Source organism: Felis catus, chromosome X (genome assembly GCF_018350175.1).
Source record: "Felis catus isolate Fca126 chromosome X, F.catus_Fca126_mat1.0, whole genome shotgun sequence".
In the NCBI taxonomy this organism is placed as follows: domain Eukaryota; kingdom Metazoa; phylum Chordata; class Mammalia; order Carnivora; family Felidae; genus Felis; species Felis catus.
The window spans coordinates 114,645,605-114,672,595 of NC_058386.1; the positions used below are offsets into that span (position 1 = coordinate 114,645,605).

Consider the following 26,991-nt stretch of genomic DNA (forward strand, 5'->3'; position numbering starts at 1 on the left):
TGGGAGGCGGTCACAATTTCGAAGGCGGCCTCCCTGAGGAGACATCATGACTAAAGAAGGGACTCCCCACCTTGCTCACACACAGACACGAAGAAACCAAATGAAGATTTCCCCCGTGGCGATAGTCTCTAAAAACTCCAGAGGCAGCAGTGAAGACAGGCACTCACATAGATCATTATAATCCGGTGATGAATGTGAATTAATAATGAAGAGCTACAGGGAAGAAGGGGCAAAAAGGGTGCCTGACTCAAACCCAATTAGGGGTAGGCAACAACTTCCTGAATGTGATGCCCGAAGCAAGTCGTACAAAGATGAGCAGGGGTTTAGACTGAGAAGAGGGAAGATCTAGCAGAGGATGCGGCATGTGCAAAGGCCCAGGGGCAGGAGATGCCATGGAATGATTGAAGGATCTACAGGAGTTGTCCTGTTGCTGAAGGAAAACGTGTAAGGAGAATGGCAAGAGGCAAGGCAGGACAGGGACCAAGCAGTCTACAGTGCGGATGGCGGCACGCGTTCCCCTCCAGCAGGTACCGCTGAAGGACTGGACCACAGGCTGCCGCTGCGAGCATGGGAGAGTAAACGGGAGTTATTGGAGCAAAGCACAGACAGGACTTGGAGGTCTAGTGCTGGGAAGACAGTAAATGAGGATACCATCCACTCAACCAGGGAAGGCAGGAGGACCAGAGCTGGGAACGGAGGTGACGAGCCGTTCTGGACGTAGTGCTGCTTCTGGGGAGCCTACAGGAAAGCCCAAGGGACCTCTTCAGTAGGCAGCCCCAAATACCGGTCCAGGGCTTAGGGGAGGACTGGGGCGGTGATAAGGTCGGTGTATTCTTCATCTGCTTACATTTAGCAACTGGGGGCATGACTTTGCAGATCGCCCCACAAAAAGAGAGTCAAGGACAGACCTTTTTTTTTTTTCTTCTAATAATATTATTGTCAAATTGGCTGACATACAGTGTGTAAAGTGCGCTCTTGGTTTTGGGGGTAGATTCCTGTGGTTCATCCCTTAGGTACAACACCCAGTGCTCATCCCCACAGGCGCCCTCCTCAATGCCCATCACCCCCTTTCCCCTCTCCCCCACCCTCCATCAACCTTTAGATTGTTCTCTGTATTTAAGAGTCTCTGATGGTTTGCCTCCCTCCCTCCCTCGCTGTGACTGTATTTTTTCCCCTTCCCCTCCTCCATGGTCTTCTGTTAAGCTTCTCAAGATCCACATACGAGTGAAAACATAGGATATCTGCCTTTCTCTGACTTGTTTCACTCAGCATAATACCTAAGGACAGACCTTGAAGGAACAATATTTTAAGGGCCTTCTGTGGTTTTATAACCTGGACAATATAAACAACCTACACATTTAAGATGTATATAATTCACTGGTCTATAGTATGTTCAAAGTCGGGCAACCATCACCATGATTCAGTTTCATAACATTTTCATGCCCTGTAATAAACCTCTGTAAACCATTACACTCACTCCCCGCCACTGACCCCCTAAACCCCAGCGAATCAATAATTTACTTTCTGGGGCGCCTGGGTGGCTCGGTCGGTTAAGCGTCCGACTTCGGCTCAAGTCATGATCTCGCGGTCCGTGAGTTCGAGCCCCGCGTCAGGCTCTGTGCTGACTGCTCAGAGCCTGGAGCCTGCTTCCGATTCTGTGTCTCCCTCTCTCTCTGCCCCTCCCCTGTTCACGCTCTGTCTCTGTCTCAAAAATAAACGTTAAAAAAAAATAATAATAATTTACTTTCTGCCTATTCTGAGCCTTTTGTATAAATGGAATTATACACTGTGTGGTCTTTTGACTTCTTTCACTTAGTGTAATGTTTTCAAGGTCCATCCATGTTGTGGCATGTATCAATACTTTGTTCCTTTCTATGGATGTACAGTACCCATTGTATGGACGTACCACATTTTCTTTAGGTATGCATTCATGGGTTGGTGGACATTTAGGTTGTTTTCACCTTTTGGCTACTATGAATAATGCTGCTATGAACATTTGCGTACCAGTTTTTGTATGGAGAGGTTTTCACTTCTCTTGGGCATACACCCAGGAGTAGAACAGCTGGGTCCTAGGGTAATTTCATGATTAACTTTATTAAAAACATTTTTTTTTTAAGTTTACTTCTTTTGAGAGACAGAGAGAGCAGAGGAGGGGCAGAGAGAGAGGGAGGGAGAGAGAGAATCCCAGGCAGGCTCTGTGCTGTCAGCATGGAGCCCAATGCGGGGCTTGAACTCACTAACTGTGAGATCATGACCTGAGCCGAAACCAAGAGTCAGACACTTAACCGGCTGAGCCACCCAGGTGCCCCTAAAAACATTTTTTTTAAATGTTTATTGTGGGGGGGGGGGGGCAGAGAATCCCAATCAGGCTCCTTGTTGTCAGCGCAGAGCCTGACACAGGACTCGATCCCATGAACTGTGAGATCCTGACCTGAGCTAAAACCAAGAGTGAAATGCTTAACCAACTGGGCCACCTAGGTGCCCCATCACGATTAACCTTTTTAAGGAACGAGCAAACCATTTTCCGCAACGGTTACACCATTTTGCATTCCAAATAACAATGTAGGTGGGTTCCAATGTCTACGCATCCTCACCAGCATTACTTCTTTCCCTTTTTTCTTCTAAACGGTAATCCTAGTGGGCATGAAACAGCGTCTCGTTGTAGTTTTGATGTGCACTTCCTGAACAACTAACGATGTTGGGCACCTTCTCGTGTTCGCTGGCCAGTCGTAGATCCTCCTTGGAGAAATGTCTATTAAAATCCTTTGCGCAGTTTCCGACTGGACTATTTGTCTTTGTTGTCGAACACACACTGTTCTGGAGGCTTCACTCTGATGCTTACTACCTGTGGGACCTTGCACAAGTCATTTAACCTTTTCCTAATCTGTTACCTCATCTGCACACTGGGAACAATTTATACCGATCCCCTAGCGTTGTGAGGATTGTATATGACAATGTTAGTAATCATTAAATGACAGCTATTATTGTTCAAAAGAGTATTTAAACGCATTTTTAGATACCTATGTTCAAGTGCATGATGGTCTTCATTCCTACCGTTCCAAAAGTTCTTTTTACACTGATTTCAAAATTATGAACTCTCAAATAGAACTATCAAAATGTAAACTTTTAATAACATCGTTAGTCCAACTCTTAAAAATAGCTTGTGTGATTCTACAAACAAGAGTAAAGAAAAACGTAGGGCTGTCTGGGTGGCTCGGTTGGCTTAAGCGTCCAAATTCAGTTCAGGTAATGATCTCACAGTTTGTAGGTTTGAGCCTCACACTGGGCTCTCTGCTGTCAGCACGGAGCCCTCTTTGGATCCTCTGTCTCCCTCTCTCCCTGCCCCTCCCCCGTCCATGCTTTCTCTCTCAAAAATGTATAAACGTTAAAAAAAAAGTACATAAAAATGCAAAAGGATGTTTGATAGCATTGTTTATAACAGTAAAAACATTAACTAAATGAATCCAAGTGTCGCCCAGGAAAGTACTGTTTAAACTAACTACAGAATATCCAAATAATGGAGTACTGTGCAACTGTTAAAATACAGGAGTGGCCTGATATGTACCAATATGAAATCATCTCTAACGTGTATCAGGTGAAAAAGCAAATCGAAAAATATGATACCTTGAATGATACCAACCGTACATAAAAAAAAATCTATGTCACGTGTATGTGTGTGTTTATGCTCACGCAAACAGGAAAACAATCTGAACACCTAGACAAGAAATCTAACAGCGGTTACCTCTGGGGAAAAGGGCTACAAATGAAGCAGTGATGCCACGCTTTTTATACCTTCTAGTTTTAAAAATGTTTCGGGGCGCCTGGGTGGCTCATTCGGTTAGGCGTCTGACTTCCGCTCAGGTCATGACCTCACAGTCGGTGGGTTCGAGCCCCTCGGTGGGTTCGAGCCCCACGGTGGGTTCTGTGCTGACCGCTCAGAGCCTGGAGCCTGCTTTGGATTCTGTGTCTCCCTCTCTCTGTGGCCCTCCTCTGCTCATGCTCTGCCTCTCTCTGTCTCAAAAATAAATAAAAACATTTGAAAAAAATTTAAAAATGTTTAACCGCGGGGCGCCTGGGTGGCTCAGTCGGTTAAGCCTTTGACTTGATTTTGGTTCAGGTCACGATCTCCCAGTCTGTGAGACTGAGCCCCACGTCGGGCTCTGCGCTGATGAGGAGTCTGCTTGGGATTCTCTCTCCCTCTCTCTCTGTCCCTACCCTGCTCACGCTCTCTCTCTCTCTCAAAATGAATAAATATTTTTAAAATGCTTAACCGCATATAATACTTTGCAATTAACAACACTAATTATTGACTGCCAATCAATTTTGTCTCAATCACATCTATCCTAGTTATATAAAATACAAATGAAAGAGACAGACCCTAGATGAAATCACTGTTATTCATTTTTAAGATAAAAATTGATCTAAATTTTGTGTTATTAATAAAGTACACTTTAGTCCCTGCTTGGCTGACACAACTTGAGTACTTTAAGACAATCCAAGGAATTAAAATCCAGGTGTGACATCTTTAAACAACTAAAAATGGATTTTGTCCACAATAACTTTCAAAACAACAACTGCATCTGAAATGAGCAACGGTAAACTTGATGTAAACGAAGACTCACAAAAAAACACTGTGTAAAAATCCAACTTTATAACAGTTCCTAGAATCTAGAATCTACCAAATACTCCCCCCACCGCTCCGTAGGTTTCGTGTGGTTCTTTTTTTTCTTTAACTTTTTAAAAAGTTTATTTATTTATTCTGAGAGAGACCTTGACTGCGCGAGCAGGGGAGGGGCAGAGAGAGACAGAGAGAGAATCCCAAGCAGGCTCTGCACTGCCAGTGTAGAGCCTGATGCGGGGCTCGCACCCATGAAGCCGTAAGATCATGACCTGAGCTGAACCACGAGTCTGATGGTCAACCGACTGAGCCACCCAGGCGCCCTTCACGCGGTTCTATCGTACTGCCCGCCGATCTGCTCTACAATTTTCAAAGAAATTTGTACTTTCAGGATTTTCCCAGAAAAGACAAGGAAGAGAGGGTAGGGTAGGGTAACTGTTACCTTCCAATGCTTGAAATGAGGTATTATACCCCCTGTAAGCACACAATTCAGTCTTCTATGTACTAGTTACTTCTGGACAACTCACTTAACAAACTGATGGGGGGGAAACAGTGACATGGGGCTGCCGTGAAAAAGTGGGGCTTGAGCTTCAGAATCAGCACTTTTAGCACAGAATGCTTTGCCTTGTCCAAAGCATCCCCAGATATACAATCTAATTATTTAAAGTTACTGAGCATAATGGATTTTTTAGTCTGATGCAGCAATTTGCATGAATTCATGTGACCAGAAATGTGTTTACTTTCCAAAGAAAATGACCTCCCAAGAGGAAAGGAAACCACCCAGCCAGAGGGCCTGTTTTTCTTTTCAACACAGCTTTCTCATCTCCAAGTTGCCAAATATTAATCTCTGTCTAGTTTTATATAGTGGAGCGGACCTCAAGTGCTTTAAGAGATATGGTCACACGTTGTTTAAGGCATGCGAAATTCTTTTTAAAATGTCTATGGCTTTTTATTTCAACACTGAGTACATGTTTGTAAATCTGGGTTTGATGCCTAATTTTTTTTTTCTTCCTAAAAAAATCACTAGCATGACTATAGAGATTAACATAAAAGTTGACTGGCTCCATCATAAAGACAGAAAGTAGAGCGGTGGCTGATAGGAGTTAGAGGAAAGGGAGAATGGTGGATTGTTATTTAATTAGTACAGTTTTGCAAGATGAAAAGAATTCTGCAAATGGATGGTGGCAACTGTTGCAAAACAGTACGAATGCACTTAATGCCACAAAACTGTACACGTACAAGTAGTTAAGGGGCGCCTGGGTGGCTCAGTCCGTTGAGCGTCCGACTCCGGCTCCGGTCACCCTCTCGCGGTCCGTGGGTTCGAGCCCCACGTCGGGCTCTATGTTGACAGCTCCGAGCCTGGAGCCTGCTGCGGATTCTGTGTCTCCCTCTCTCTGTACCCCTCCTCTGTTCAGGATCTCCCTCAAAAATAAACATTAAACAGTAGTTAACATGGTACTTTTCGTCTGTTATGTGTACCACAGTTAAAAGTGGTTTTACAAAACTAAACTGCCTTCTTTCGGAAGCATCATTACCAAAAAAAGTCGACTGTCTCCAAGGACACTGGGGTTAGAGTGCCGCCCCCCGCCCCCCCATGAGTCCTGAACCACGATTCCAATTCCTCGAGCCCGAGGACCAGGAAGATCAGAAATACAGAGCTGACGGCAGCAGCTGCGTGCAAGAACTCCCAGCTCTGCCTCAAACTACCGACTTGGACGAATCGTCTGAACTCTGTCCTTCAGTTTCCTTGCCTGTAAAACATGGAAAATGACAGTACTTCAACCTCACCAGGTGTTTCTGAAGATTTACTGAGAGAATTCCGGTGGAGCACCCACGACGCTCGGTTGATTTCCCCCAAATGAAGGGAGAGGCATTCGTGCCCACCTTGGCAATGGTGTTAAGAGGACAAGTGGATGTGTGTCACTGTATGCCGCCGCTCAGGGCCAGGCCTTCTCCCCAGTGGCTGACCGATTACAGGGATCTGGGGGCTCTAGGCTGAATCCAGGTTTTCTCAAAGGATGCTTCTGAGACGGTCAGCAAGAGACTCCCCGGGGAACCTGGTCAAAATGCAGAGCCCTCTGTCCCGAGCCAAAAACCCAGTGAATCCCAATCTCTGGGGGTGAGGCCTGGGAATCACAACCATACCCGTCTCTAATCAGACTAAATGAGGGGAAGGGGAAACCAAAGGGGGTCTGGCTCTGCAGTAAGGCTTCCTCATTTCTCCCGCTCTGATTAACTTTACTAGCAGATGGTACATGGATCTTGACATCTATTTCCATGACCAGCCAAACGTCTTGTCTAATTTAATTTTTCTTCCTCCTCCTCCTCCTCCTCCTCATCTCGTTCTTTGATGGAAAAGCATACCAGCCAAATTTAGGACTCAATCCTCTCGCTATCATATCACTTTCATTACCAAATGTCACGTCCTCAGAATAAAATCGCACAGACTTAGGTGACTAGAACGTCTGTCCATCTCTAGGATCTGCCTCGCTTCTCGTCTGGCCACCAGAGTTCTGGTATTTATTGCTCTTCTCACGCTCTTTAGCCAAGGAAAGAAAATGACCTTTGAAGGACCTTCCTCAGGGTAAACAAGATAACAGCCCAGGGATTCTTTTGAGAACAATGACAATAATCCTGGAGGAGTATTAAGGTGAAGAGCGCCCCGGCCTTTGGGGAAGTGTGGAATTTTCTTAGGAGGCAGGAGGACAAGGTTGTAAAATGAAAAAGGAAAGGTCACAGGTTGGCTCTGAAACGCCCTTCTCGGAGAAGTGCTTCTAGCTCATTCTTCCCGTCCGGTGACCTGCAGCCTTACACGTTTTCCCTGACAAGAAAACACCATGTTTCATCCACAGTATCAGGAACTGAGCCAAACTCTCCCCATCGGCCACGAAATCCTCCTCTAGTGCTTGGGCTCTAACAGCAAGTAGGGTAGTCTGGGAAAACAAACAACAGCAACAGCACGTAACCTTGAACTCCCATCCCCAGCTTGCTAGAAAAAGTTTTGATAAAGAATCAACCGGAAGAAAAAGCCACAGTCGCTTTTCTAACGAGAAGAACACCAACCAAAGCGGTGGGTCGTTTGCCTCAAATGGCGACATGGAAGTGATCCGAGGGAAAACCGTGATCTCCAGAAGCAGGCTCCGGGCCACACCGAGGTGTTCAAGTTCTCCTTCCCAACGAAGCAGCACGTGAGGCAGAGAGCGTAGTTCCGGTGCCTAACACCACGGATTTCTTCCGAAGGAGAAACCTAAAGCTGCGAGCGGTAACACACTGGCATCCCGAGCTTTCCGGCAGGAACGGTAACACTACCTACCTCCAAGGGTCTGGGAGAGGGCTCCAGGAGGTAACCGTGTGCAGAGCACTTTCAACAGCCCCTGGCACTTGCTAGGAGAACTGAAAAAAGTCAGCCGCTGTTACTGGTGTCAGCTTTAAGCGAAAGTGACACGCAATAGAAGTCTGGCACAGCCACACCTTCCGGATGCGGCTTGGCGATTTACTGGGATGGAAGGGTGACTTTAAAAGCCAAAATGCAGTAAGAGAGCTCTTCAAAATGCACAAGAAGTGCCAGCAGGTGGGCACTGACCCATCTGTGGCCATACGAACAAGAGGAAGAAAGATAAAACACTGACGCTCCCATACGCATGCCACATGGGACCAGGCGGCACGCATCTGTGTTTGTCTCTGCCCACCCGCCAGTGCCCAGCGAGGGCTGAGGTGCCACGGCTGCTGTCCCGGACCCGATCCCTCCAGGCTCCCTGGTCTGGGTGTCCGTGAGGGTTAGTGTGCTATCAACTAGCGAACCATTCCTGCGCCGGAAGGCACTCTTCCCCGTCATCGCTTCCTTAATTGTTTACGCTTGGACTTCCTTTTAGCGCCTCAAAGGGAAGTTAAGAAATAGCAATTAACGTTAATGACGGACATCATCCTAAAAAGGCACCGTGTCTCACCTGGCCAAGCACAGGCTGCATCATCCGTGGATCTCAGCAACCTCATCTTAGCAACCTCTGAGGCGGCAGCCACGGGCTAAATAATACATGTGGCCGAGACGACCCATGGGGCGACACGAGAGCCATCTCCTTCCTGGTGGCTCAGCGAGCAGCACTGACCAGGCCGCCGCCCATTAGCCACGAGATACACGTCCCTGCCGGCCGGAGAACCCACCGGGCCCTGGACGGGAGCAGTCTGGGAAAGGAGGAATAGAGTCAAAGAGCTGACTAGAATCCAGGGAGACCTTGAGTAACACGCTTCCACAAATAATCCATACGCCGCAGATGCCTTTGCAAAAACCCACTGTGTTGCAGCCGGGGACACGTATGTTTTCTTAACAAGAGGGGACGCAGAATGGTAACCGGACCAAGAGTGTTACGTTTCCAGTTGGGCTCCTTGGGTCCGAACCCTAAGCTCCACCTGGGGTTAAGGCTTTATGACTTGAACTTGTTTAACTTCTCTAAATTTCAGCTTCTGGTGAAAACATGGAGGGGTCAGGAAATAATGCACGGACAGGCCTTAGCACAAGGCACACAGTGGACACTCAATAATTACTAGCCGTTACCACGAAAACCATAAAAATGGCGTGTAGGTTGTCAGAAGAGGCCACAAAGGCCTGTTTGACCAATAATGCGGGCAGAAGAGCAAACGTTAATAGAGGGGAGAGAAAAAAAAACCCAGTAAAACCAGATACTGGAAATATTAGTTACTAACAAAATAAAATCCACTTTAAACAAAATGTGTGTGAAACAGGGATACTTAAGGAAGAGCAAGCTTGATCACAATAAAGTGTATGATTTCTGTGTCAATCCTGAAGAAACCCTGACACCCTGAAAGAGCTTCAAAGGTCGACTGCATAGGTTCAGTCATTCCACAAACATTTATTGAGCATTTACTATATATATCGAGCAAAGTGAGGGACCAGAGACTACGGTAAATGCTAAAAACAGACGCATGTGTAAAATGCTGCAGTGGGTAGAGCACAGGGGTGGAAGAGATTCATTCTGTCCCAGGTATGTCAGCGACGGGAGACCCAGGACGGCTTCATGCAAGAAATGACATGTGAGTTAGGCCCAGTACTTCCTCAGGGAATGGGGAAAAGGCCACTCCAGAAAGGGGGAACAGCAGGAGCAAATGCCTGCAGGTATCCGGCAAGTACCTAGAGGCATCTGAGTTACCTGGGAGCCGGCGAAGAATCCAGTATGGCCGGACTAGGGTACTGAGGAAAGCACCAGTTGTGGACAGGAGGCTCCATGCTAAGCTCAAGAAAACATGAGGGAGTTTCAGCTCCCTCGGGCTTTAGCACAGAGGTAAGTGAATAGGGCAAGACTGATGTTTTGAAAAGGCACCCTCCTGATACAGAACCGCAAAAAAAATAACTACCCTGAAAGTCAGGGTAGGAGTTATTCTGGATGAGGGCAGGTTGATGATTGGGATAAGGCACCTGGAGGGACTTCTGGGGTGGCTCTCAATGTCCTGTTTTTTGATCTGGATGGAGATTGTAAGTATACTTGCCTTGAGATACTATAGTAAGCTACATATTTTTTGTTTGGTGTTTTGAATCCTTGCGGAATTTTATAATAAAAAAAAGCTGAAAAAGAAAACACCCTCTTGTGACACTGTGGTCAGACTGGGGAAAAGAGGGAACTGCACGGAAGATCAGGAAAGAAGTTCTTGCCTCTCAAGAAAAGATGATGAGGGCCAGGGCAAGGACATTGGGAGCGAGAAGGAGATAAACCCGTTCGAGAAACATCTTACCAGCTGACTGTCAGAGGCTTAGAGGAGAAGAGCTAAGTGAGTTCAGATTGGAACATACTGATACCTTTGAGACTTCAAATACTACTTTCCCTCTTTTTAAATTTATGGCTTTCCTTTGCCTTGGTGCATTTATCGATAGTAATATTCTATTCCCTGTCACTCCTAATTCAGTTCAAGTCCTATTTTTGGCTTTCAAGCAGAGAAGACGGGAGTGGTTCTCGATGTAATGTCAAGACTTGGAAGAAAGGAGGAAGATGGTCAAGAGAGATGTGTATAAGCACATAGAAAGGGGAAGCTCGCTGGTGAAATTAAAAACTGTTAGTGAAAGAGGTACACGGAGAACGTCGCAAGCGAACTCTTCCACTGACATGGAAAAGATACGTAAGGCAAAGGCTATGAGGTCAAAGCCTCCCAACCCGACCACCAAACACCAGGGAAAGGAACGCATCATGCAACCATCGTATTCTCACATGTCTGGGTCTCGTTAGTTACACGTTCCCTGAAGAATTAGAATCGAAGTTTGAAGGTGAGAGAGACGGGTCGATGAGAAAGAGAAGAAGGTATTCCACACCAGGTCAGAGCACAGTTGAAGAGCAAGTGGGTTTGCAGGTGCATAAGCCAAAATGAACGGTCTCCGCGTGAGACAAGAGCTGGGTATCGGCAACGGTGTTTGATTCGTTACCGAACGAGCGTTAACAGCCCAGGTCCCTAGAGCCCCAGGCCGCCCACCGTATCACAGAACAGGCACTCGCCAAATGCAGGAAGAACCAACTTGGAGAATCCGCACAGAAAAACAGTACCCCTTTACCCTCGGACCCCTGCTTCTACTGCAGAAGGATGATAAAACCTAGCTACCACTTGCGGGATAAATACTCTGTGTCAGGCACCGTCTAAGCCCTTAGCATGAATTACCTGGGGGAACCCTAACAGCAGGCCCATGGTTCATTCCCACCTCAAGAAGCAGCAGCCTGCCTCCCTCCAGGTGGGAACTCCGGAGAAACAGGACAGGAGGGACACTGCACAGGACAGACGTGGACCTGGGCGAAGAGGGGCACCTGCTTCATACGTGGTCGCGCCTCAGGTCACGGGTAGAAGACGACGCAGGGATAAGGGGCTAAATCTCTAGCCGCTGCCACAGTGACTCCGTCGGACCCTGTCATCATCAGCACGTCTCTGTCCTCCGGCAACACGTGCCGGCAGCAGGCAGACAGCGGTACTGAGATTTGGAATCCCGGCCAGCGCTCTGTTTCTTTCCATCGAAAATATGACCAGCATCCGGCAGTCGGCAAGCGGCAAAGGGTCTCCGCGAATCCATACATCACGGACCGGAGTGTCAGAGCCGGTCCAATTCCATTCCAGAATTACAGTTCAGCTGCACCGAATACTAAATACACAGGAGCCATTAGGTGGGACTTTGAAATCCCTCTGCTCGGTGGAAATTTCTATTCTGGTGGTGGTTGTAGGAGACTTGATCTTTATCGCACTTTTCCTGGCAGCAGTAAAATTCCATTTCCATCAAGTCCGTTTCCTCTCAGGAAAGAAGTCTCTCAGGAAATATTCAAAACATTGTTCTCAACAAAGTTCTCAAATATGAATCATTTTCAAGTGCCAGGAAGGCACTCCTTCCCCCACTGTCTTGCATCATAATATACTCTCCCCCAAATGACGGGCTTTGGACAAGATATTTGCAAAAAAAAGACAGAAACAGAATAGGGTCTTCGTTCTTTCCCCAATATGGCTTTGCTCAAGCAGTTCACTCTGCCTGGACGAGCTTCAAAGAGCTTCTCCTTTGATCTGCGTAGCCAAGTGCTGCCAATTCAGCCATTCATTCAACAAATACTTCCTGAGCACCTGGGTTTTTTTTTTGGTCCCGTAATAGATGGCAGGGATTCCAATAAGCGTATTAGGAATTAAGTGGGCGGAAGTTAGGGGACGGTCATTGTAGGCCTTGGGACCATCATGTGACATGCTGAAAATTTCCTTCACCAAGTTTCCCAGAAAGAGGAGGGAACATTTAAAGCTGGCCTTTTCGGGACAAGTAGGAGGAAGTCAACGGAAGAAGAAAGGCATTAACGGAGGCCAAGAGGAAGGCCTCCGACTGAGCGGCTGCCTCAGAAATCCATTCTAATGTTTGCGTTGAGGCCCTATTTCCCACGGGCTGCACCTGACCAACGAGTGAGTGCGGCAGGGACAGGGCTCCAGACCTGGATTACCGAACCTTCCTTCCACTGCGCGGCAGCCTAGAAAGCTTCTCCGCCTGAGCCGCTCTTCTCTTCACTAGGGGTCAGACTTGCATCATGGACTAATGGCACTCCCATCCCTCCCACCTCCCCATCGTCTCTCGCCCGGGCGGTGGTTTCCCTTAATAAGATCCTTGCCAGTTTCATCCTAAAAATTCCTGCTTCTCAGAGGACCCACACTAACACAGCATTCTCCGGAGGGCCCGGCAGGAGTAAAACACTCAGAGGCAAGAAAAACCATGGCGCGTTCTGAGCACCGCAAGGACCGGTGTGTGCCCGGTGCTCGCCGTGGAGGTGTGGGTACAGGGGGAGGAGAACCTGGGCCAAATCAGAGAAGGCCTTGTAGGTCTGAGAAGAACCTTGGACGGGGTCCTCGGAGAGACAGGCAACCACCAGCAAGTTTCAATCAGGGAAAGGGTACGTGTTTTCTAAAGACTGTTCTCCTGGCAGCCCGGAGGACGGACTGGGGTAACCATAACATGGAGGCACCTCCGCGTACACGTCCATCCGGTCGGCCAGCCGGTGAGGTCCTTCTGAGTAGAATCATACGGCTTGTGTTCATCTCTGTGCCCCTGTAATGACCAGACTACCGTTTAGCACAAAGTAGCTACTCAAGAGGCCCTACACCGAAGCTATCAGGCTCGGCCTCACCTCACCGCCCAACATTTCAAATTCAACCACCTTCCAAAAGTTCGGTGACCAGCCTCTGAACATTCCTGCTCAGGCACTGGAACTCTGTCTAGCCAATCTAGAAAAAGAAAGTTCCAGGCGTGAAGAATGGTAGACGTTACTCCCCAAACTGTATCTTCCGCTAATTAGTTAGCTCGTGAGCTCTCTTTGAAGCTGGGAATCTAATCACGTTTGTTGATACTAATTGTAAGGACAAAGGTCATTAGGTATTTAGTTTCGGAATGTTTACCAGGTCAATGAAGTTTAGAGTCACAACAGGCTCAAGGCCCAGAGGTCTTATGCAAAGAACACGGAACAAAAATCAGAAGTGGGTTCTGGACACTGGTGCAATTATCTAATGGTGATCTTTGGGGAAACACGTTGCCAAGGTTCTATTTCTTACATCATAAAGTAGAAAGAAGGCCTACCTTAGTTGGTAAGGGGAAAACTGAACCAGAAGATGTGGTCAGTGTGCTCTGAAATACTGTACTGTCACTTAATTTGTTAGGACAGTAGATCTCAAGTGAGGTCTTACTCCCCCACGCCCCAAACAAATCCAAGGGCAGGAGCAGTCTGTTGGAGACGGTGCATATGCACATTACCCTGACCGTGGCGATGAGTTCAGGGGTGTATGCATATGTTCAGAACTCCTCAAACTGGAGACATGCAATATATACAGTATTTTGTTAACAATCGCACTTCAGTAAACCTGTTTAAAAAAGACTAGTGATTACCAATTCTGATTTACAACACCACCAAGCAGTGCTGTGATATTCTCCAAAAATTCTCAAAATACAATAGATTTTCCTTTACTTTCATCTGTCACACAGCACTTTTAGTTGGAAGGGTACTGCTAGGAAATCAAATAATAATGAGAATCAGTTCCCAGAAGCGATGGACTGCTGGAGCCAACAGCCTTCCTGAGGTCCTGGGCACTGAAAGGTCCTTTGATGATGGCCTGATGCCCTTTCTCAGACTCAGCCATTTTTCTCATTGCTGCCTCCCTGACTTGACTGATGAAAACACAGCTCTCTCCGGCCCTACTTAGGATAATCAAAACCACCTTAGGAAAAAGGAATCATTACCTTCGAACAGTCTGAAATGCTTTCTGGAAGTTAGGGAAGTGAGTTTCAGTGACTCAGAAACTGTCATATCTGCACGAGCCAGGGCTCTAAAGCTAGCTATCAGTGGCCGGCTGCCCATGTAAAATGAGAAAATGGCATCTCCAGTCCTGCTGGCCGAGACCATCACTTCTAGACCACACGAGGATAGACACAGAAGCGTGCACGCACTCATTTCCAGAGCCCAAAGCATTCAGCAGGATCTTTTAAGCCTTCCAAATTTGCAAGATGATTCAGTAAGTTGGTATTGTTTGGATTGAGGAAGGAGGTGGGTAAAAAGTAGAGGAAATTAGGTCCGTTTTTATAGAAAGGAACTTGCTCTAGGCTATTTTGGTAAAACAACTAAACTACAAAATCATCCTAAGTCTTATCTGGCATTTTCCAAACCCAAATCAATTATCTCCAGGTATAAAGTGCATTTCATGGTTAAAAAAAAAAAAAATCAATAATAATGACAGTAATGGACACCACTGTATTGAGCACGTGCTATGTGCGAGGCACTTTACGAAAATCATCTGTATTCCTCACAACAACCTGTGCTAAGTCTATATTTCAGGCTTAAAGAATGAGTCTCAGAGACATATATGTGCCACGAATCAAGCAAACGGCAGAGCTGAGATATAAACTAAGATATCTAAAAGCCCAGATCTTCAAACGGCAATAAAAGGCAGTAGAACATTTCTCCCTGGGGCTCCTGGCTCAGTCACAAGAGCATGTAACTCTTGATCCCCGGGTCATGAGTTCGAGCCCCACTCGTTGGGTGTAGGGCTTACTTAAGGTAAATAAGAACATTTTTCCCTTTCCTAATCTCAATCAATCTCTCTCTCACACTCCCTCGTCCCTGTCCGCCCCCTCCTGCCCCCAACACCTCCCACACACACACGCACTACCAGAGAGAAGCAATACAATCTAGTGGGCTGATATGGGTTTTACCAAACAAACCTGCATTTAAGTTCTGACCATGTCATTTACTAGCTGCAAGACTTCAATGGTGCAAATTATTTCCTAGACCTCAATTTCCCATTAAAGAGGATTAAATAAATGTACGCACTGCTTAGTACAAAGACACTCACTCTGTTTGTTTTAATTTCCCTTAATAAAGATGGAAGTGATTCTGGTGACCCTTAAAACACACATATGATTAAGGAATTGCCAACAACTTCATGGAACCTAACCATGGTTGTTATCTATAAAATATAAGAGAATAGTATACAATGGTCACGTGGGAGTTAGTCTAGGAATGCAAGTTCAACATTCAGAACTCAAGCAATGCCAGCGATAATATCAACAAAGGAAGAAAATCCATACATCTATATAGACTCAGAAAAAGTATGACATTTGCTCAACAGCCATTCATGATTTTTTTAAATATTCAATGAACTAGAAATAAAAAAGGGAACTTCCTCGGCCTGACAGAGAGCATCTACGAAAAACACCTATAGCTAACTCATACTTAATGGTGGAAAGACTGAATGGTTTCCCCCCATGAGACCAGGAATAATGCAGGGGAACCACACTTACCACGTGTACTCAACATCATACTGGACAGAAGTTCTAACTAATGCCGTAAGGCACAGAAAAAAATTAAAGGTAGATAAAATTGGAGAGGAGAAATAAAACTGTCTTTATTCACAGAAAACATAATAATCTAAGTAGAAAATCCAAAAGAATCTATAAACAACTACTAGATGTAGTAACTTTAGCAAGGTTGGAAAATAGACGATCAGTATACAAAACTGAATTTTGTTTTTATATACAACAGTGAATAACTGGGGACTGAAATTTTTAAGCACCATCTGCTGTATAGCACCAATAAAATATGCAATACTCTGGGATCGATGTAACAAAGTACTTTAAGATTTATTATGTTGAAAACTACAGAAAACACTGGTGAAAGAATCAATAATTAGATATGTATTCATGGATCAGAGGACTCAATATCATCAATATTGCAATTCTCTCCCAAATTCATCAATAGATTCATTTCAACCCCAATTCAGTATTCAATTCAATGCTCAATAAAATCTGAGCAAGTTTCCTTTTTAAGAGATTTACAAGGTGGAAGAAAAAAAAAAAAGAAACTTATAAGGTGATCTAAAAGTTATATGGAAAAACAAATAATCTAGGACAACCAAAGCAATTTGAAAAAGAAAAATCTGGAGGGCTCAAGCCCACTAATTTCAGGACTTACTATAAAGCTACAAACTTCTCAAAACAGTGAGATATTGGCAAAAGAATAAACACACAGATCAATGGAGCAGAGTGGACAGTCCAGAAATTGATCCACACATAATACAGTCAATTGATTTTTGACAAAAATGCCAATTTAATTCGATTGACAGAGGATAGTCTTTTAGTCTTTCAATAAATGACAATGGAATGATGGGGCATATTTATATTTCAGTGAACCACAACTCAAACCTCTCTCAAAACATATAACTTGAAATTCATCACAGACTGAAATTGTAAACCCTAAAGCTAAAAAACTTCTAGAAAAAAATAGGAGTAAATCTTCATGAACCTTGTACTGCCAGTAGGAATCAAAAACAGTACAGTTTGACAATTTGTTATAGAGTTAAATACACACTTATTAGCAAACTCAGGGATGCCACTCCTCCGTATTTACTTAAGAGAAATAGGGCTAGATATCCACACAAAAACTCGAATATAAATGCCTATAGCAACTTTATTCATAATCACAAAAACTTAAATGACCCCAACGTCCATCACGGTGAATGGACAAACAAATTTTGGCACGTTCGTATAATAGAATTCTACTCGGCAATAAAAGGTAGCAACCTATGGATAAATGCAACAACATGGATGACTCAAAAGCATTATGTTAAGCGAAATAAGCCAAACTCAAAAGACCACACGTTATGATTGTGTTTATATGAAATTCTACAGAACTGTTATAGAGACAGAAATAAGAGTGGCTGCCAGGGGTTGGTCATATAGGGAGGAGACTGATTACAAAGGAGCATGAGGACTATTCTGGGTGACAGACAATTCTATTATCTTGACTTCAGTGGTGACACAAATATAAAATTGTCAAAATTCATAGATTTGTAAATAGCTAAAAAGGGTGAATTTTACTGTATGTCAATTACACCTCAATATACCAGAAAAACAAAAACAAAAATGCATACCGCCTCAGAAATGGCCATCTATTTTAGGCAGAGATCCACAACTAATCAGAATGGAAAGTGCTGAGTTTTGATCATAAGTTTAATGGACATCATAAGTTAAAGGGCAGAAGAAAGACAGGGAAGACTGACAAAGTTCACGACAGTTTTGTCTGTGTGTCTTTCACTGCTCACTGATATAGTTGTATAAAAAAGGGCTCCGGCAAGAAAGTGATAAATGCATAATTTAGGACCAAAATACCCCATTTGCTATTTATTTGAAATAAATCACGTTAAAATGATAAATGGCCACTGACTGTCCTTACCAACTGCCTGAGTTTGTAGATGACTCATTTAAAACAACTGCTTGAGGAGACAGGAATGTTAAAGTACTCATTTTCTTCACTTTACAACTCTTCCAATTGACAAGAGCAGGGAAGAGGCATTTTCATTCTATGCAATTTGTCTTGATTGGAGTTTTTTACACACACAGTAGAAGCTTATCTTGGCAGCAGAGTCTGCGGGGTGCAAGAAGGTGAAAAGGTGCTCAAAACCCCCAAAGGGCCCTTCTCCCTGTTTGGCAGGCTATTTGGTGACCGTCACAGGCAGGTGTCTAATAGCGTATTAACTAGTGTGCACAGTCCTGGGTTTGCAGGGAGCCTACTGTCAGCACAGCGGTAGGAGTCTTTTAAGTGGCAGTCTCAGCGCCCAAGGGAGACCCGAAGTGAAAAGTAAACTACAGAAGACTTGCCTTCAGGAGCGCCTGGGTGGCTCAGTCGGTTAAGCATCCGACTTCGGCTCAGGTCATGATCCCACAACTCATGGGTTCGAGCCCCGCGTCAGGTTCTGTGCGGACAGCTCTGAGCCTAGAGCCTGCTTCGGATTCTGTGTCTCCCCCTCTCTCTCAAAAGTAAACATGAAAAAAATCTTACAAGAAAAAAAAAAAAGAAGATAATGACTTGCCTTCATTTGTTCAGTTGCTTGTTCGTCTAACAAATATTTTATTGTCTGCCCATTCTGGGATGGGCTCTGGTAAGGCTGAAGATGGAGAGAAATTCCGGGTCTTGAGTAGCTTACAGCCCTGCTGGTGGGCAGTGGTAGGGGCGTATGAAGGTTCAGTAGCAGCCAACAGCCCAGAGTGCCCCTTAATGGAAGAGGAAGAGTTTTGATTTACTCCTCCTTGTGCACCATTTTCTATCCGCTCTCGGTGCCCCCGAGTTCACCAAGAAGACAAAACTGACAGTCATTCCAGGTAGCAGGAGCAGCATATACAACAGAAATGTGAGTAAGCGTGATACAGCCAGGAAAATGCACGAAGTTCTGGGGCAGAGGGCCTGGCGAAAATGGTGTAGAAGACCAGAGAGGTAGGCATGAAGCAGAAAGGTTGAGGGCTTTCGTAAGTTGTGTCTAAGAGTTAGATGTCAGTTTGAGGGGGAGTCAATGTGAAGCCTGTTAACAGAGGAGTAACAAACCAAGACTGCATTTAGAAAGATGATATTCCAAGGGCAAGTCAGGGATCGACAGGCAGAAAGCAGAGGCAGAGTAGTTCCCCCTTTCTTTTCTGGGTGGTTGAAAAACTGGTGGTGGACCAGAAAGATGATGTCAACTGAGGCAGCAGAAAGAGCCCTTTTGCAAATCAAACCCTCAGCCATGCAGAAGAGATCTCTCTCTCTCACTCACACACACACACACACACACACACACACACACACACACACACAGTGCCTGGCTGACGGTAGATGTTTAGTAACTGTGTGGACTGACTGACTGAATGAGCACAATAAATAAATGAATGCATTCACATTTTGGGCCCAAGAAACCAGTAGAGAACCGTTGTAAAATGCCATTGGTTTTGGAAGTTGATAAGCTACTCGTTACACAGAAAGTTGAACTGGATATCTTTGGAAATCTCCCCTGTGAAAGTTAAGTAGTGGCAGGAAAGGGGCTATGTGAGATGTTCTAAAGAAAGCCAAAAAAACTGATCCCATTACAAATGTCAAGGGGTGAGTGTGCCACATCAGGAAAAAACAAAAAGACAGCTAAAAGTTGACAGATTTTTTAAATAAAGGCCCTAGAAAAAGGAAACAACCGATCGTCATAACTAAGCTTCTGAAGGCAGGCAGTGTGATACACATCAGGAGCCTCCATGTTAGAGGGAAGGAGTATCAGGTGGTTGGAGGTAGACCCAGAAGCAAGGTCTAGAAGAAATGCAAGTAGGCAAGAGTGCATAATTAGAAAAGGAGAGTAGGCGGCAACAGGCAGAGGCCCACGTGGGTGAGCGGTGAGCACCAGGGTACTGAGCGAGGAGAAAGCAGACAGAAGATCAGAACGGGAAGAATCTGGTAAAAAGCAATCAGTCAGTAAGCACCAACATCACCAATAACCAGCAAAGTCCCAATGACAGGCATGGGTCTAGGCAAAGCTCAAGTTCCCAGGAGGCCTGGCTCAAAGAAAGCATCCTTCCTAACCTTGGGGAAATTGGGGTATCAACCACTGTACCAGATTAAGGACTTCACAGTGGAGAAACAGAACAGGGCCCAGTTTCTGGCACAGAAATACAAGGCCAGCCTCAATCACAAGGAACTAATAAGCAAGAGGAGCCTTACAAAAAACCTAAGCACATGACGTCAGAATGAGACTAGCAGACATGCTGACCTACGCAGCTTAAGGTTCCTGAAATTCTCCCCAACTTAGAACAGGCTGGGGCCCAAAGCCGGGTTCATGGTTGACCTGCCCCAGCTCTGTCCACTGTTAAGACATGGAAGTCAGCAGGCCCTCAGAGCCCTCCCAACATCAGAAGCATGAGGCAAGACCATGAGCAGGAAAGAATACCAATGAGAGAGAGAGAGAGAGAGAGAGAGAGAGAGAGAGAGAGAGAGAGAGACAGTCTGTCACATGGGAAGGACCAGGGAAGAGTAATAGTAATACAGAATTCTGCTTACAGAGATCTCTTCTCTGTCCACTTTCCCCACCCACCACCACACTTCCCTAATCCAGAATACGTTTCTTAAAAAGCTCTATGGCCCACAGGTATTACCCGGAAATCCACTCATCTTTATATGTGTGGCCATACCTAGAAAAAATAATTAGTAGGCATCAGTCCCTTGGTCAAGAGCCATGTCCCCAACTACATACACAACCTTTGGTGGGAAGATCAGATTCCCAGTACATTTTTTTCCTAAGGTACCATCTCATGATCATGTATGATCATAAACATGTAATGGAGGGGGCAGCCCATATTGCTTTTCGTATTTCCCATTCTGAACCACAGACTTCTATGTTCCTAAGGGGTTTAAACAACGCTCTGGACTATCCACTCTCACTGTACAGACGGAAGTCTGAGGAACACTGAGGAAAGTTACATAAAAAAAAAAAAAAAAAAAAACCCTCCAAAATTACACAAGAAACTAGCGGCAGAGCCAGCAATAAATCCCTGATGTCTTTGCTCCTTCCATGTTTGTAGTGTCAACAAATCTGGTAGAGATGCCAGTCATTAAAAAGTATAATGGAGCTAAACACATTCGCTCCTGGTTTTTAACCCTTCCCACGGAGCTCACACAGAGCCCAACAGAAAATCTCTTTCCATCTGCACAGACGTTCTTTGATACGCGACAGGATGGAAACCCACCAGAGGTGACGCCATTTAGATCATCCAACTCGAAAGCAAGAGAAAGCCTCAAGCAACACCATCTGATGATGAGATTTTGCTGCTTTGGAGAATGAATCAAATTCATCCTAGAGGCTCATCTGCTGCGTGACACGCTCATTGCTTGATATGGAAACTCCCTAACAAATTTCAACACAAGAAGTGCTGGTGACTTCTTTCCCTCGTACTTTCTCATTGTCATCTGTTACTATGACTAGCATTTGAAGAAATGCAAAGCAGGCGGTTGCTTGAGCCCTAATATCTATAGCACCCTTTGTACTTCTACGAAAGCTGGGAAGAGAGAAAGGGTCTCATTTATGGAAATGCTTTTCACTGTTACTTCTGAGTATAAGATAAATGGAAAGAGAAGGTGAGAAAGTCTAATAACTGGTATTAACTGAATAAATGAATTGCTAATAACTGAATAAATGAACTGCTGTAACGTGAGGAACGTGACTGAAATTACTTAACAATATCCCTCTGTAATCAAATAGAATAAGCTCGGTATATTTAGAAAAGCTAAACACATATATATTATACACCAAAAACCTGACTTTGGCCAACCTTTGTCACCTACAAAGTATGGGCTGCTCCTTTAAGTATGGTTTATTCTTCCAATTAGTGGGCCTTGAGTTTAAAAAAAAAAAAATTTCCTAAAACCACATTTTCTTTAATTCACAATAACTTCTGTTGAATAAATGAAATGAACCATATTCATCTCCAGAATCACAGAGGTAAGCAAATCGACAAAAAAATCTCTATTTTAAAAAAGAGTAACTTTACAGTGAAGAAACCTGACAAATACTACCCCAGCCAGTTTACTAGCAAAAGTTAAAACCAAAGTTTGAAAATGGGTGCTGGATTCTTCCATGTGGTGAACAGATATATAAGATATAATATTGAGAAATTAAGAATATAGATCTAAATATTCTTTAGCTCTACCTTTTTGGCATATCTCTCAAAATCAGGGAGTCCTCTTAGACCCTATTAGCCAGAACTTCCATTAAAAAATATATGCAGCAGGGGCGCCTGGGTGGCTCAGTTGGTTAAGCGTCGGCTCGGGTCATGATCTCATGGTCCGTGGGTTCGAGCCCTGCATCGGGCTCTGTGCTGGCAGCTCAGAGCCTGGAGCCTGTTTCACATTCTGTGTCTCCCTCTCTCTGTCCCTCCCCCGCTTTCACTGTGTCTCTCTCAAAAATAAACATTAAAAAAATTTTTTTGGAAAAAGAAAATACCAAATTATTAAAAGAAAAAAAAACACATGCAGCAAAAAAAAAAAAAAAAAATCCCCAATTTTCTCTATCTGCCTTATGGCAAATGTATTGTTTTCAGTTATTTGAAATATATCTAATCATAATGAGGCATGCTGCTCATTATTTTCTCTACTGAGGAGTCAAACTAGAACCCCAAAACTATTAATAATGTACTAAAGGTTAATTTCAGCAAAAAGCTACTTGTTTACTTTCTGTGTGCCTTTCCCTCCGGAACAATCTTTCTGAGAAGTGCTCTAAGTTTATGTCAGAAGCCAAGAGCCTGAAGTAGGGATGGGGGGCGGGGGAGGGTAAGGAGTGAGTAGGGCTGCTGGGGACCATATTCCCAAGTAGCTGACCCTGGCCATCAGTCTTTGGGCAAGTACTATTATTTGCTTTCATTCCTTCTCTATCATCCTTTGCTCCCTCTGAATCTGGTGATTTCAAGGAACCAACTTTGTTTATGACACATGCTGTATATGATTTGGTTTGAAGCAGCTCTGTGTTTATGCGAAGTAAAGCAATGTTCTTTTTCAAAGCTCTCAGTTCTTAAAATATCGGAACTTGCAGAAAGCACATGCAGGGTTGTTATTATCCCTTCAGATCAATAGCTCAGTCACTGCTATGAGATATTAAAAAAGGAGTTAGGAAGACAAGCAAATCTTTAGACTTGCCATCTATTCTGGCAAAAGCAGCACAGCAGAGAGGCACAAACATATTAAAAGCCATTTTAGCAAGTGAGTTCTTGCCAAGCAAAAAGAATCTTGGGCCACTTTATCTACCTAAATGTTTTTACGGTGGTTTTAGCTGGCAGGCAATTGAATTCTAGGAACAGCTACAGGCAAACAGAGGCTTGGAGGTTGAGGAACGAGAGTGGATGTGGGCAAGCTGGACACGAGAACACTTGCAAAACACATTAGCTTCCCCTAACTGCCCCCAGAACAAATATTCGTGAGAATATTCATTAATTTCAAATCCCTTCACCAGCTAAACACACTTCACAATTTAAGTAAGCATTTGAAACATGTCAGTTGCATATACCTGTCTCCTGATTACAGTGAAATTTAAAAGGTCCCACTCAGCAAGAAAGATGTTATCTGAAAACTCACGTTTAAAAACAATCTATTGAAACAAACCACAAGAGACTCTTAGCTATAGAGAACAAACTATGGGTTGATGGAAGAAGGTAGGTGGGAGATGGGTTAGATGGCTGATGGGTACTAAGGAGGGTACTCGTGATGAGCACTGGGTGTTGTAAGTGATGATCCACTGTATTCTACTCCCGAAACCAGTACTGCACTGCATGTGAACTAAAACTTAAAAACAAAAACGAAAAACAGCCAAATCCCAATTGATGGACATAGTATAAAACACCTGACCAGTACTGCTCAAAACTATCAACGTCATCTAAACCAAGGGAAGTCTGAGAAGCTGTCCCGGCCACCAGGAGCCTAAGGAGACACGGTAACTAAACATGATAGGGCATATTCTGGATGGGATCCTGGGACAGAAAAATGATATTAATGGAAAACTGAGGAAATAAAGTATGGACCTCAGTTAACAATAACGTATCAATACTGGTCCAGTAATTGTGACAAAAACACGTTACTCATAGTGTAAGATGTTAGTAATATGGGAATGCATGCGGGATATAGGAAAACTCTACTCTCTAAGCAACTTTTCTGCAAATCTACAATTCTTCTAAAATTAAAAGTTTTCCAAAATATTTTACAAATCTTTCCTTGGCTATCTCCCTTCCCTGTTCAAATTTTGTGCTTCTAACCAATTATCGGAAAGAGAATCAATGAGCCTTGTGCACCTGTTGTGTGAGAACAAAAACGCAATTAATTTTGTGGATCGCCTGATAGTCACCAGATGGGAATGGTTTTGTCAAAACAGTCCTTGAGTCAAACAAGGAGCAAATTTAAAGTCAAAGGCAAAATCGAGGATGAGTGACCTTTGACAACGCAGTCAATCCATCAGCAGTTTGATGGTGTAGCACAGCCCCAGAATCTAAACACAGCCAAGAATATGCACATCTGAACCTTGCTAATGCTTTAAAATGCTTTAGATATAAATCTAGAAACTACGACAACCTAAGCTTTAGCAAAAAATTGTTTTGACCCTGTACAATAAACGTTAAAACAATATTTTTAAGTTTATTTATTTTGAGAAGGCGAGAGCACGCGTGGGGAGGGTGAGAGAGACAGAGAGGGAGGGAGGGCGGGAGAGAATCCCAAGCAGGCTCCACACTCTCAGCGCAGAGCTCCACAGGGGCTCCAACTCACGAACCCTGAAATCAGGACCAGAGCCGAAATCAAGAGTCAGAAGAAGTCTTGAGGTTCGTGGGTTCAAGCCCCGCATCGGGCTCTGTGCTGGCAGCTCGGAGCCTGGAGCCTGCTTCAGATTCTGTGTCTCCCTCTCTCTCTGTCCCTCCCCTGCTCATGCTGTCTCTATCTCTCAAAAATAAATAAACATTAAAAAAATGTTTAAAGAAAAAAAGAGACGCTTAACGGACTAAGCTAAGCCACCCAGGCACCCCTAACATGATTTAAAAACCAGACCTCCAACACTGGAATTATGGGCATTGTCAGTTTTACAATCATTTCTCGGATTTGGAAGGCACCAGACAAAAAGTTAGATTCAGAGAGGTGAAGGTTGGAAAATACTACGTAATTTTTAAAGTCCGGGTGTGGGTTGACTGGTCAAGTCGCCCTTGTTGACATTTCAGTGGACCTGTGAAGACATCAACTGATAAAATGGCAGGGGGGAGGGGGCGCGGTGGCTGAAATGCAGTTTATTACCCACTGTTAGTGAGCAGCGGTGTAACTTCATTTCAAAGCTGGTTTACATAGTACTTCCTATTTTACTTTGCCGGAGTCCGTTTCAGTCCGTGTATTTGCGGAACACGGGCTCTCAAACCCGATTGCCTGTCGGCATCACCTGGAGGGCCCGGGAGCCACAGGTGACCAGGCCGCCCCCCCCCCCCCCCGAGGTTCCGGTGCAGCAGGTCTGAACCAGAGGCCCCGCAGCTGCATTCCCAACAGCTCCCAGGGGATGCTGGTGCCCGTCTTGGGTCAACATCCCACCGTTAGAAAACTTACGATCCTAAATAAAACCCAAGGCAAAACTGAAAGGATCTGGGCATGTTCTGCTCTTTTTCTCCATGCGGCCCTGGGAGACTGGGGGGCCTGACCCCAGGGTGGGGGGTAAGGGAAGGCTTCCTGAAGGAAGTGCTGCTGGAGCTTCGTTCTGGAAGGGGGACTAGAAATGGGGTCTCCGGGAAGAGGATTCCACACGGTGGGAGCGGCGGCGTGCGGTGGGCCAGGGTAGAGCCCCGAGGGCCGGCCGGTGTGACTGCGAAACACAAGGGAAGGGTCAGGGGTCAGAGATGGGGTCGCACAGGCAGGCAGGGGGGAGCCACAAGGAGTCAGCGTGAAAAGGACTTTAGTGTAAGTTTTTACAAAATCGGGTCTCACTGCTTGGCAGAGACGGATGAAGAGGGGCCAGGGTGGACCCAAAAGATATTCAGGAGGCGGGCTGCCCGGAACTTGGTGACGGACCGGGCAAGATGGCACGAGGGGGAGAAGGGAAGAATCCAGGGTAGCTTCTAGGACTGTAAAATGCAGTGCAGTTGTTAGCGGTGCTTTTCCGGTCTGACTTGAGGTTTTCTCTGTGCGTAGGAAAAGACTCACGAAAATAAACAGTAGGATGACAGGTCAGATGCTTCTCTTTTCCAAGAAGGAAAAATTTCCTTTGAGAGCGTTATATATGAAGCTCAAAGTAACCTTATTGTCTCCTTTCACTGTTGTGGAAGCAAAGACTGACAGAAAAACTTATCTCATTTGGAAGAGCATCTAATTTTTAGCTTTCGCATGGCATTTATCACTTTCTGCCTGGTATTTTTGTCACATCTTCTATGTGCCTCATTCTCTTTTTGTAAACTCGAAGTTCCCTAAAGAAAGATAATTACTACAACAATAAGAAATCTTAGAGGCATCTATGTACTGAAATGGAGGGGTGCTGGAGGTGGGAAGGGGAGTAGAGAAAAAACAGGCAGAAAATCCTTTTCTTTTGTCCCATTGACCAAATGGGTTGCCCTTTAAAATGTGGTGCAGGAGTAGAAAAAGGTGTTCACTGTGTATTTTACATTGAAATATACTTAAATCAGTAGTGGAATAGAATTAAAATAGTGAAGGGTTGTAAAGTATTGCTTTCTATAACTAGAAGAACTAAGCAATATTTGGATGACCAGTGGTGAACATGAAAATATTCCTTTTAAAATGTTGTTTTTGGGGCGCCTGGGTGGCTCAGTCGGTTGAGCGGCCGACTTCGGCTCAGGTCATGATCTCGCGGTCCGTGAGTTCGAGCCCCGCGTCGGGCTCTGTGCTGACAGCTCAGAGCCCGGAGCCTGTTTCAGTTTCTGTGTCTCCCTCTCTCTGACCCTCCCCTGTTCATGCTCTGTCTCTCTCTGTCTCAAAAATAAATAAACGTTTAAAAAAAAATGTTGTTTTTAATATTTATTTTTGACAGAGAGAGAGAGAGAGAGAGCGCACACATGTGTGAAAGCAGGGGAG

The 26,991-nt window shown here is 44.8% G+C and overlaps 1 protein-coding gene and 1 pseudogene across 14 annotated transcripts in view; one reads left to right on the forward strand and one right to left on the reverse strand.

The window, feature by feature from the left end:
* ATP11C (ATPase phospholipid transporting 11C) overlaps positions 1-26,991 on the reverse strand; it is a 172,596-nt gene that overhangs the window by 122,613 nt on the left and 22,992 nt on the right. The window lies entirely within an intron of this gene.
* On the forward strand, positions 15,480-15,579 carry LOC111558873 (annotated as a pseudogene).